This window comes from Chanodichthys erythropterus, chromosome 17, assembly GCF_024489055.1.
Source record: "Chanodichthys erythropterus isolate Z2021 chromosome 17, ASM2448905v1, whole genome shotgun sequence".
Taxonomy (NCBI): Eukaryota; Metazoa; Chordata; class Actinopteri; order Cypriniformes; family Xenocyprididae; genus Chanodichthys; species Chanodichthys erythropterus.
Window position 1 is genome coordinate 23,228,124 of NC_090237.1, and position 13,568 is coordinate 23,241,691.

The window sequence follows — 13,568 nt, forward strand, 5'->3', positions numbered from 1 at the left end:
ACAAAGCCGCAGATAAACATCGATTTTGGTGACTCGCCTTTACCGACAGAGTGGAAGAGTCGTATATCCGCCCTACTAAACGTGATGCCTGATGTCTTCGCCTTGCATGATATGGACTTTGGCCATACAGACAAGGTGAAACATCACATTAAACTAAGCGAAACCCCTTTTAAACATAGGCCCAGACCAATTCATCCTCAGGATGTTAGCATTTTTAGGAAGCACCTGCAGGAGTTGCTCAAAGCCGGAATAATTAGGGAGTCGTAGTCTCCTTTTGCCTCACCTATTGTAGTGGTGAGAAAAAAAGACAACTCTGTTCGGCTATGTATCGATTTCAGGAAGTTGAACGTGCAGACCATTAAGGATGCCTATGCGCTTCCAAATCTTGAGGAGGTATTTTCAGTACTTACGGGCTCCAAATGGTTTTCCGTTCTCAACCTGAAATCAGGATATTATCAAATAGAAATGGAAGAACAGGACAAGGCAAAGACAGCGTTTGTGTGCCCTCTTGGGTTTTGGGAGTTTAATAGGATGCCGCAGGGGGTAACAAACGCCCCAAGCACGTTTCAGCGGCTCATGGAGCGTTGCATGGAGAGCCTGAACCGGAGTGAGGTTCTGGTCTTCATCGACGATTTAATTGTGTTCTCTGAAACCCTTGAGGAGCACGAGCGCCGTCTGCTGCAGGTCCTGAATCGGTTGAGAGAGTATGGTTTAAAACTTTCTCCCGAGAAGTGTAAATTCTTTCAGACGTCCGTGCGTTATCTGGGTCATGTCGTGTCTGAGTATGGTGTGAGTACTGATCCGAGTAAAATAGAGGCCGTGAAAGCTTGGCCAAGGCCGCAGAACCTTAAAGAGTTAAAGTCGTTCCTTGGGTTCGCTGGGTATTATCGGCAATTTGTGCAGGACTTCTCAAAAATTGTTAGACCCTTAAACGACCTCACAATTGGGTATCCTCCTGTTAGGAAGAAGAGTAAAAGCAAGGTGGTTAATAAGTCCTACTTTAACCCTAAGGAGCCGATAGGGGATAGGTGGACCGCTGAATGTCAACAAGCCTTTGAGACTATTGTCGACAAACTGACTACCGCTCCAGTTCTGTGCTATGCTGACCCAAAGCTACCCTACTTGTTACATACTGATGCAAGCACCACCAGGCTTGGTGCTGCCTTGTATCAAGAGCAGGGGGGACTGCTGAGGGTCATTTCATATGCCAGTCGTGGTCTGACCCGTAGCGAGGCTAGGTATCCAGCTCATAAGTTGGAATTTTTGGCATTGAAGTGGGCGGTGACAGTTAAGTTTAGCGACTACTTGTATGGGAGTGAATTTACGGTCGTGACCAACAGTAATCCCTTAACGTATGTCCTAACCTCAGCGAAACTAGATGCCACAAGCTACCGGTGGCTGTCCAGTCTATCTACCTTCAACTTTAAGATTCAGTACCGGGCCGGTGCCCAGAATCAGGACGCAGACGGGTTGTCCCGGCGCCCTAACGGGCAACTCACAGATGACCTTGAGTCTCAGAAGGAAAGGGAGCGCATTAAGCAGTTCACATTAAATCATATGGAAGCTGAACAGGGAAAGCAAGTTATGCTTCCTGAAGTGGTGAAAGCCATCTGTGAGAGGCATTGGATTGATCAGCCCTCACCTGTTGCCTGGGTTGAGTCCTTAGGTGTGACTGCAGATGTGTTACCTCAAGCATTCATGGAAGAGTGTGATCATGGTCTACCTTCTATCCCTAGGTTGTCTGAGGAAGATTTAAGGTGTAAACAGAGGAAAGATCCTGAGATAAATGAGATCATTGGCTATCTAGAGTCCAACAAGAAGCCGCTTAGTGTGAAAAGTAAGCCACTGAACATGGTTTTGTGGCTTAAGGAATGGAACAAGTTTGAGATGATAAATGGGCTATTGTATCATAAGCGCATGGATCAAGGAAGGGTTCAGAGGCAGTTAGTGTTGCCCAATAGTCTCAGAGAGATGGTGCTTACTAGTCTGCATGATGATATGGGCCACTTAGGCATAGAGAGGACTCTAGATCTTGTTCGATCACGGTTTTATTGGCCACGAATGGCCAGTGCTGTGGAAAGAAAGATCCGAACTTGTGAGCGCTGTGTCAGGAGGAAGTCCCCAGTCCAGAAGGCTGCTCCGTTGGTAAATATACAGACTAACAGACCATTGGAGCTAGTCTGTATGGACTTTTTGACAGTAGAACCTGACAGCAGCAACACAAAAGACATCCTGGTCATTACGGACCACTTCACGAAATATGCAGTTGCAATTCCCACTCGAAATCAGAAGGCTCAATCGGTTGTTAGGTGTCTCTGGGACCAATTTTTAGTGCATTATGGTTTCCCAGAGAAGCTACACAGCGACCAAGGGCCAGATTTCGAGTCCAACATCATCCGGGAATTGTGTAAGATTGCTGGTATACGTAAGGTTAGAACAACGCCCTACCATCCTAGGGGAAACCCAGTAGAGCGATTTAACAGAACTTTATTGCAGATGTTGGGTACCCTAGAATACAAACAGAAAGCTCATTGGAAGGAGTATGTCAAGCCACTGGTGCATGCGTACAATTGTACCAGAAATGATGTCACAGGCTACTCACCATATGAGCTGATGTTTGGCAGGCAGCCTCGGTTGCCACTGGACATTGCTTTTGGTCTCTTAAATTATGAAGAACCATGCCATTCCCACTCAAAGTATGTAACCTCTTTAAAGAGTAGGTTGGAATAAAGCTATAAGTTAGCTTTGGAAAATAGCAGGGAAGTAGCCGAACTATATAAAAAGAGGTTTGACAGAAATGTGGTGGCCTCTGTTTTGGAAGTAGGTGATAGGGTGTTGGTAAGAAATGTTCGATTGAGGGGGAAACATAAATTATCAGATAAGTGGGAACCAGATGTGTATACAGTGTTAAAGAAAGCACAAAATGTTCCAGTGTATACCGTTTGTCCTGAGGGGAAGGATGGTCCCGTCCGCACTCTGCACCGAGACCTGCTCTTACCTTGTGGGTTTTTACCTGGTGTTGAGTTGGAAGAGACTACCTTACCTAGAGCGCGTCCGAAGCGTCAAACAAAACCTCACTCTGGTGCACAAAAAGCTGATAAGATAGAAAATTTAAATGATGAGGAAGATTCAGAGAGTGAATCTTCTCACTGTTTTGTGCCTAGAGAATCAGTAGAGGTAATTTCTCGTTACATCCCACCTGGAAGTCCGTCCTGCCGTTTGGAGTGTTCTCCAGTTGCAGATCCAGTTGAGTTTGAGGCAGCAGGTACTTGCCTATCTAATATTGATCCCCTGGAAGAGAAACAGCATGAAATTAGTAAGACAAATGAACAAATATGTGACGAATTGAGTGAGAACTTACCTGTGAGGGATAAGGTGGAATCAGAGGGTGTAGAGGTTGATCTTGCAGAATGTTTAGGGGATGACACTGTAATAGTTTCTGGGGAGGTAGTTAACGGGTCTCCTGAGATACTGGAGAATGTAGTTGTGAGTCCAGTTGAAGAACTGAGGGTTGTTCAGGATGAGGGAGACAGTCCTACATCTGAGATAATACTTGAAGATGGTTCAAGTGAAGGGATTCCAGAAGATGAAAACCAGCAATGTGAGGGTGTAAGGCGCTCTGCAAGGCATATTAAACCCCCAAAGAAATTCCACTATCCTCATTTAGGGAACCCTTTGATTTCTGTTGTTCAGTCCTTATTACAAGGGTTAAGTACTGCTTTTACTCAGTCTGAGGAAAATTATGATCTATTTTGGAATAAATGCGTCATGGTACCGGATAATCCCTTGTCAGTACTGACCACACAGCCTAATCCATGCCCGAGGACGTGCATATGATCAGAGGGGGAGGGTGTAACCCAGGTTACCAACATTCTATTGAGCTGGGAGTAGTTATTTTCATGAGCTCTGAAGCTGCCAATAAGAGTGTGGCGACCAGGGCGGGCGAGAGCCATGAGGGAACGGTGCGAGGCCGGTGGCGCGAGTGTTAATGAGCTTCACCTGGGAGGCGCACCGGCCTTGAGTCCCTCATGGAGGAGCTCCGGGAGCATAAAAGGAGGAGCGACTACCGTGAAGGACGAGAGAGGACTTGATTATATACTATATTGAGGAATTTAACAATCACGAGTGAGAATGCAGCATAGTGCATTTTTTTTTCTGTAATTTGCACGCGGTTAGTGCGTGCTTGTCTCTCTCCCTTGCTTCGGTGGAACAGAAGTGAGCGGAGGCATTTCAGGTCTCTTCTATTAAAATATTAAAATCTGCTTGGCCAAATAGACATATTTGATCAAAAAGAAAAGAAAACCCAGAGTGATATTCGTCCAGAGACGCTGTATCGAGAAAGCTGATGAGACTGTTACGTTGTTTAGTATCACGCGATTGCAGAGAGGACACCTAGTTAACACATATGGTGTGTTATCGAGTAATTTAAAAGTGTTCACACAGAAGCAAGAGACATTTTCGATTGGATTCAATTTATTTCAAGAAGTTTGTGAGTGAAAGCTAAAGGGGAAATTGAGTTCTTTGGAGCTACAAGAAAAAACAAACAGTCAAGTTCATCCGTGGTCTTGGTGAGTCAACAATTTTATTTCATGTGTTAGTATCTGAGGTTCATATAAGGTTAAGCAAAATGTGAAAAAAGATGCAGTAATTGAGTTTATTTATGAATCATTGTTGAAATGTATGTAACAAGACCACGTGATAAATGTATGCTTAGGTGTTCATGTGTAACATGAGTTCGTCATTTTTGGTGTTTTGTTAAAAGTTGTGATGGATGTGTATGTTCTGGAAATAATATTAATGACGGTTTTGTGACCTTGTTAATCAAGGTCAGGGGTTTTTTTTGTTTTGTTTTGTTGTTTTTTTTGTTTTTTTTTCTCTCTCTCTATTTCTGATCTGGTTCATCGTGGCCCTGTTGAATGTGTGCTGCAAACTCTGGTTTACGCTGTGGAGATCGATGCTTCACGGATTCCTGGATTCCTGGATTTCGTCCAAGCTCTCGTATTTGCGGCGGGAGTGAGGACTGGCGAGCCGCACGGAGTTCTCAAGTGCTGTTGAGTGACATTGACATTAACGAACTGGATGGTAGGACAGTGAACTAGTAGCACAAACATCGCGTTTCAATGCGCTCTTTTGGATGGATTCTAATTCAAGAGACTGAATGACAAATAATTTCGTTGTCATTAATTGACTTCAGCTGCATTCACAAGGTTGTGAATGAATATCGAGTACTGAACTATCAGACTGTTGAAAATTGAGCTTCGAATTCACATTTGAGTTTATTCAGATTATTTGGGTTTTCTTCCAAATTGTTTTTTCCCTAATTTGCTCAAGTGTATTTGTTTTTTCTTATTTTTCCTATTTTTTTCAAGTTCAATACAAGGGAAACGTATCTCTTAAATTTCAAAAAGGGCGAACAAACTGAGTTACTAATATAGAATAAATTATAAAATATACAAATATATAATATTATAGAATATATAACATAGATTTATTTATTTTTATTGCTTTTTTTGAGTGTGAAAAGAAAAGGACACAATTCCCGTTTTATTTTATTTTACTTCAAAAGAGCAAACAAAAAGATTAGCTTCATTGACATGTGAAGTGGTGGTGAATGGTGATTGAAGTTGCCAATTGAGTTTTCTTAAGTTTTCATTTGAAGTCCTTGAAGTCTATAAAGAAAAAAAAAAAGGGGAAGTTACTGTCATAATAACTTGCATTGAAATATCTTTTCTTACTTTTCTTTGTATTAATTGTGTTTTCTTTCTTTATTTTATTTTGTTATTCTTCTAATTTGATGCATTTCAATTAAGTCAACCATTGGCTTTTGGCAAATAACACCTGAATCGAACATCTTACCGTGTCTGAGTGATTCATTGTTGTTGTTGAGCTCCTTATTCTCCATAGGCGAACCTGAACTCCTGAAAAGCTGGTCCATACTCAGAATCCATCGTGTCTGCAGTACTTGTGCAGCGGGTTACACTAGACCTGTGCAGTGCACTCACTTCCTGTCCAAGTAGACGCAGCAATCAATCAGTCGAGCAGGATTTCATCAAGAGCAGAAAGAGCATCAAGATCTTGAAAAATAAAATCTCCACATACCCATCGATCGAAATGGCATGTCCTTCATGATAAACGTTGGCTTTGGTGTTGTTTGAAGTTATTTTACATCCATGTTAGTGTTTCAGTTATATTGCTAGTCTACATGTCCTTAACTAATAGCTTGCTAGCATTTAAGCTTTGCGTATTTAATTTATTTAACATCTAATCTAATTTATTTATTAATTTAGGTATAAAACATTTAATGGTCCTGGCGTTTTAATAACCAAGTGTTTGTGTATTTGACAACAATAAGCAAGCAGGGTGATTAGTACTGTTAACAGTTTTGTATGTGTTACTTTAACTCGCCAACCCACTGGCTTAAAATGAGATGAGACAAAAAGTGTAGTATATTTACAAATACAGTCAAGATGGAATACAGTTAAAATAAAAATAACTTTCTTTTTTTTTGTACTTTTGTCAGTAAATTGTACTTTTGTCATAGAATAGAATAAACAAATCACATATTTTTGTTTTTATTGCATTTTTACAAAATATCACAACTTTTCTGGGGTTATGAGATAATAGGGTTAATAAAAATAAATTCCTGTGACCTTTTTATACAGCCAAAGCACAAGTTGAAGCTACAACACAAGCAGCAGGAGTCCATTCAGGAGAGCTCCAACGATGCAACACCTAAAGATCTGGAGGAAAATGAGCCTTCTTTACCAAGCTGCAGCAGCCAGGGTTCTGAAAATAGCAATTTGGGTAACACTTTACAATAACAGTACATGAATAACCATGAACTAATGGCTAAATTAATAGTTACTTCCACATGAACTCATGATTAGATAAGATATGAACTAATCATGAAATAATGAAGAGTGATCCTTAACTACGACAGGAGTCATAAGGATTCATGCATGAAAACAGCAGCCTTAACTACGCATTAATACATGTTTGATAATTAATGCATCAATTAACATTTAGGGGTAAACTAAATAAATCAGCCTCCATAAGAGTAAACAAGAAGTACTCTGTATTTGAATTAAACGTGATTTAATACTGTCATAATTTACACTGTAATATCATAATCTGCCATCTGCAGCTTTGTGACAAATAATTGCAATGGCACATGATTATTTAGCCATTAATTACATAGATCTGTCTAATCAAATGTGGAAAATAGACTAACTACCACTAATAAATTTAATTTGATCTAAACTGTTTTCTGATTTTTACAGTTCATTTATATTTAGTCATAGATAAATAGTCATAGTTTATTCCCGGAACTAAAGTATGTAGGGTTTGTTTCTGGCGGGACACTCATTAGTGGCGCACGCTAGGTGTTCTCTTGGCGCGTTTGTTGTGTTGCTGGCATTTTAAACTAATAAATGTTGACTGCTTTGGTAAGCCGAATTAATAATTAAAAACATATTTACATGTATGTTTTATTGGGATTTTCAGGAGGTTATGTGCAGTTATTAACTGTATTTGTATTTTTGTCATTTAAATGTATATGCTTTGATTAGCATTAGCTTGTGGTCGCGCGCTATTTTACATGTAAATGTGCCTTATGTGTGTCTTTACAGGTATGTTTATGGCTTGCTTTCAAGTCCATATATGTTTAATTATATAAATAAAAATAAAATACAAATACTTTTTATTTTAGTTTTTTTGTACAGAAACAGAAACTGTTTAGGATGTAAAGGAATAAGGATGGCATAAGGATGGCACTCTATAGTATTTATTCATATATTAGTTAATGATGTGTGATATGTGCATCATGTCATGACTTTACTTGAGGGGGCACAATCATAATTAACTCATTATTAACTAAGCATATACTAACATCAACTAATGGTTTGTTAATGTATACTTATGTCATGACTTTACTTGAGGGGGCACAATCATAATTAATTCACTGTTAACTACTTACCAAATTCAGCTCATGATTATCATTAACTTACTATCAAATACACATGTACTAACACAACTATATAAGTAATCAGCCCAGTTAAGTGATGTTGAGTGACTTTTCAAAAAGTCAGAGAATGGAGGTACAGTATGATCACGGAATGCGTCTGGATGGAGAGTGAACTTCTGACTCTGATACCAGCAAACGCTTCCTTACCTTAGTTCATGTTTCCTGTTTGGTTATTTTTTTGGGAACCGATTCCTCAGGAACTGATGTAAGTCACAGTAGTTTAGTTTGATAGGAAAGAATATCACAAAACAGATTAAGACCTTTTAAGATAAATAGTGTATTTAGTATTTTATATGTTTGATAAGGAGGATAAGTGAAAATAATGGCAAACTAATCCTATGCCTTTCAGTGATGTTTATAATAAAGCTGCTGATGTCAGTAGTTTAAATTCTGACAATAATAAATTGTTTAAATTTATTTCAAAGTCCAAATATGTATTATTCCTTCTTATAGAGACTGTTTGATTTAGTTTACCCTAAATGTTAATTAATGCATTAATTATCAAACATGTATTAACGCATAGTTAAGGCTTCTGTTTTCATGCATGAATCCCTATGACTCCTGTTGTAGTTAAGGATCACTCTTCATTAGTTCATATCTTAACTAATCATGAGTTCATGTTGAAGTAACTATTATTTCAGGTATTAGTTCATGGTTATTCATGTACTGTTATTGTAAAGTGTTACCGCAATTTGTATATGTGTCAATCATTAATTGTTAGCTAAGTAATATTTATTTGTGATATGTTGTTTCTAGGCATTTTTTTCCATGAAAATGAAGATAGAATTTCTGGAAGAGAAAATAAAGTGGCAAGAAAAAATGATTGGAGAGCTAGAAAATGAACGTGATTCTCTCAGAGAATAGGTTCTTGGGAAAGCCAAAGGACAAGATGTCGGTCAGTATAATAATATGTTTCATGCTGTGTGTGCAGTATTTATTACATACAAACTAATTTACACATCAGACTTTAAACTTTTGGCATTTTCTTTGATTTCACTTTTATGGCTGCTGAGTGCTATTAGCTTTGGCTAACAGCATTAGATATTTCAACATTGGCTCATTGTGACATTACTCTGTCTATGCTTTTGCAAAATGTGTCAAATCTGACTAGGAATGATTTCAATTTTCCAAGTGAAATGAGCACTAGAAGTGCAACTGTGCATTTTATTAGCTTTCAACTCAAATGACGAGTACAATGGCTGATTGCAACATTGTAAATGGTTTGTTTTTGACTCTATAGACCTCATTCAGAGCAACACCATGACAGGTATGAAAGCAAGGCTAGAGGGATAGACTTACCAATTTGACATCTGCTTTAAAAAGCTCCTAGATGACTTAAAAATGTCCATAGCTTTGTTGTCATTTTAACAATAATACAGCCAATTGTTATACGGTCTATAACATTCTGCTGTTCAATGATATTTAAACTCTTTTACTGCAACACATCTTTGGAAAGAGTATGCATTAGTCTGTATATTGCTTATTCCTTACAGTATACAGTATATGGTTGGAGTGTGCACTAATCAATATACAGTTTGTACAGTATAAAAACCATTTTCCCTATAGAGAGTCCCTGTAAACCACATATGCCAACATGTACTGTATGTGTGACATTCGCTGGGCAGGATCGGAGAAGAAAAATAGTGCATCCACAATTGCAACATAGTTTAAGAAGAGAACAGGAATCAAAAAAGATGGAGAAGGCATGCCTTTGAGTTTACTCATCTTATTTTTGAATCGTTCTTTACAGACTCTTCTTCGACGAGTGGACATTGTATTGCCACCTAGTGGACTCTTCTTTTCTGCTTTTCTGTTGCGCTCTGGCGGAGTAGTATGAAGCTGCAGACTCGGAGCCTGCTGCATACAGTCCCGCACCCAGAGTCTCGCATTCTCAGTCCCCTCGTTTTTCGAGACAGCGCCTCCTAGGGATGGGTAAATGAAGCCTCATGAAGCCCTGAGGCTTTCCCCTGACTGTTCCGGGAAAAGATTCAAAGCTTCAAGGGTGTCGAGAACAGCGCCATCTGGTGCTTATTTAAAACCTAGCAGCCAGAAGCTTTTGGAAGAAGCTCTGTCAGATGACGTAACCACCACACGCTCCACCGTTTCAATGTTATGTGTACAAATAAAAGCCTTACACGTGTGTTTCATTTGTCCATTAAATAAATGAATTTACCCTTTAAAGTGTGACAATAAAATATAATATGACCTTACATGATTTAATATGATGTTGTGGTATCCTGATGTTGTAGTTGTTCCGCTCCGTGCCACAGGAGGTGCTGTTGTCCTTCGGGATCACGTGGGTGCTGTTACAGTGAGCCAGAGAAGAAGTGTCAGAGAACCGCTATGGCGTATGGATGCTCTGTTCTAACAATAATGTTAATAAACCACCAGTGCAGTTATCTAGTGTGATTCAGTTCAATCATTATAGAAGATATTACATATTGGCGACGAGGATACTGGAAGGAGGAGAGAAGTGTCGATCTAAAAGGTGGAGGATACTGAATGTGTTCAGTGAGCTGATGGTGAGAGAGCGAAAAGCTAACGTTAGCATTGGATCGGAGGATTAACAGAAAAAAACGCAAAGATGACAACGATGATAGGTACTCTGTCGGCTTTTGACTTGAAGGAGCAGACGTGGGAAGAGTATTGTGAGATACTAGAGCAGTTTTTTGAAGCTAACAGGATTGATGATGGAGAGAAGCAAAGAGCTATCCTCATCAGCGTGGTGGGACCAGCCACCTACAAGCTCATAAGGAACTTGGTGAGTCCAGATAAACCCAGCTCGAAAACATATGGTCAAGTGAAAACTTTAATGAAGGAGCACTTCAACCCAAAACCGAGCGAAATAGTACAGCGATACAAATTCGACTCGCGCACCCGCCAGCCAATGGAGACCGTCAGTACATACGTAGCAGAATTGAGACAGTTAGCGCATGATTGCAACTATGGTACTACATTGGAACAGATGTTGAGAGACCGATTGGTATGCGGTATTAATGATGACAGGATCCAAAGACGCTTGCTGTCCGAAACAGATTTGACTTTTGAAAAAGCGTTCAAAATTGCAGTAGCGGCGGAAGCTGCTAGTAAAAATGTTCAAGACCTCCATAAAACACTGTTAGCGTGTAACAGCATGAAGACAGAGGGGGCACGGAAAAAAGAGGGTGAATGGAAAAAGGCAGGAAGAGAATGCTACCGATGTCATGGGAAGCAGCATAGAGCAGCCGAGTGTAAATTTAAAGAGGCAAAGTGTCACTGTTGCGGGAAAATAGGACACATAGCTAAGGCTTGCCGAAATAAAAAGAAAGAAAGCGCATACCCCAGTGAAAAGAAAGCATACCGAGCAGAGAAAACATACAGGGCAGAGCGGTGTTCACGTCCACATTGATCACATAATGTAGAATGGGAAAAGCAGGATGGTGATAGATCTGAAGAGGATTCTTTCACATTAAACTGCATGGAAACGGAGACTTCAATTCAGCGGATAAAACCGTTTGAGGTGACGTTGGAAGTGAATGAAAAAACAGTGAATTTTGAGATTGACACAGGGTGTAGCGTAAGCATAATGAATGAGAGGAAATTTAAGGAGCTGTGGAGCGAGAAGCAACGTCCGAAACTAAAACAAACTAAACTTTCACTTAAGTCATACACCGGGGAGAAAATCAAAGTAGTGGGGATAGCAAAAGTGGAAGTTCACTACGAGCAGCAAGTAAAGACATTGCCCCTAGTGGTGGTGGAAGGCACTGGACCTAGTTTGTTGGGAAGAGGATGGTTGGAAGCCCTGAAGCTGAGGTGGGAGGAAATAAAAAATGTGAGAACAGAGGCACAGAGTCTCCCAGAAGTACTCATGAGAAATGAGGATGTGTTCAAGCAGGAGTTAGGCATGTTAAAAGGCATGACAGCAACCATTCGGGTGGAAACTGACGCACAGCCTAAATGTTATAGGCCCTGATCAGTTCCTTATGCCATGAGAGCTAAAGTAGAAGAGGAGTTAGATCGTCTGCTGAAAGAGGACATTATAGCTCCTGTCAAGTACGCCGAATGGGCCGCGCCTATTGTTCCTGTTCTGAAGCCAAATGGGTCAGTCAGAATATGTGGAGATTATAAACTAACGGTTAACCGTGCCTCCTCACTCGAGCAATACCCCATTCCTCGTGTTGAAGATCTGTTTAATGCACTGTCAGGAGGGAAACAGTTCTCCAAGCTTGATTTAAGCCATGCTTACCAACAGATTGTGATGGATAAGGCTTCAAAGAAATACCTCACAATAAACACACACCGAGGCCTGTTCACCTATAATAGGTTACCTTTTGGAGTTTCTTCAGCTCCTGCCATTTTCCAGCGAACAATGGAAAATCTGTTACAAGGCCTTCCAAGAGTAGCTGTGTATTTAGATGACATTATTCTGACAGGAAGAGACGAAGCTGAACATCTGAGGACCCTAGAGGAGGTCCTCAGACGTCTGAAGGACGCTGGCCTGCGTCTCCACAGAAGCAAATGTGTGTTTCTAAAAAAAGAGGTGGAATACCTCGGGCATGTGGTTAATGCTGAAGGCTTGCATCCTGTGCAGAGCAAAGTGAGAGCCATAGAGGAAGCTCCATCGCCAACCACCGTGACTGAATTAAAGGCCTACTTAGGTCTCTTGAACTACTATAATAAGTTTCTACCTAGCTTAGCTACACGCTTAGCGCCACTACACAAACTGTTGAGAAAAGATGTTCAGTGGACGTGGAACCCTGAGCAGGAAGAAGCTTTTCAGAACTCAAAACAGTTACTGAAGTCAGCTAAGGTCCTGGGTCATTACTCAGCGGACAAGGACCTAGTGCTCGCCTGTGATGCCTCGCCTTATGGATTAGGTGCGGTATTGTCACACGTCATGGAAGATGGTAGTGAAAAGCCTTTGGGGTTCATGTCACGCACACTAACACCAGCCGAGAAGCGGTACTCACAGCTCGATAAGGAGGGGTTAGCGATCATTTTCGGAATCAAAAGGTTTCACAAATACATCTACGGTCGAACGTTCACCATTAGTACTGACCACAAACCACTGATATCCCTGTTTCACGAAAAAAAGCCAGTGCCACAGATGGGGTCACCGAGAGTGCAGAGGTGGGCAACACTACTCAGAGCTTATGAGTACAAGATCATCTATAAACCTGGGCAAGAACATGCCAATGCAGACGCGCTGAGCAGGTTGCCACTGCCACAAATAGAGGAAGAGGACGTGGAAGACCAGGTTCTCATGTTGGATGTCCTGGAGGATCCACCAATCACAACAAAGCAGCTGAGACAGTGGATAGCTAAGGATGAAACACTCTCCCAAGTGCTAGTCTGGTGCTTGAAGGGATGGCCACAGGAGGTGGATGCGAAGTACAAGCCCTACAGTCAGAGAAAACTGGAGTTGAGTGTAAAGGATGGGTGCGTGCTCTGGGGAGCCAGGGTGGTCGTTCCACAGAGGTGTAGGAAAGCCATTTTAAAACAGTTAGACCACACACATCCAGGAATATCTAGAATGAAGGGCTTAGCTCGTTCATATGTCTGGTGG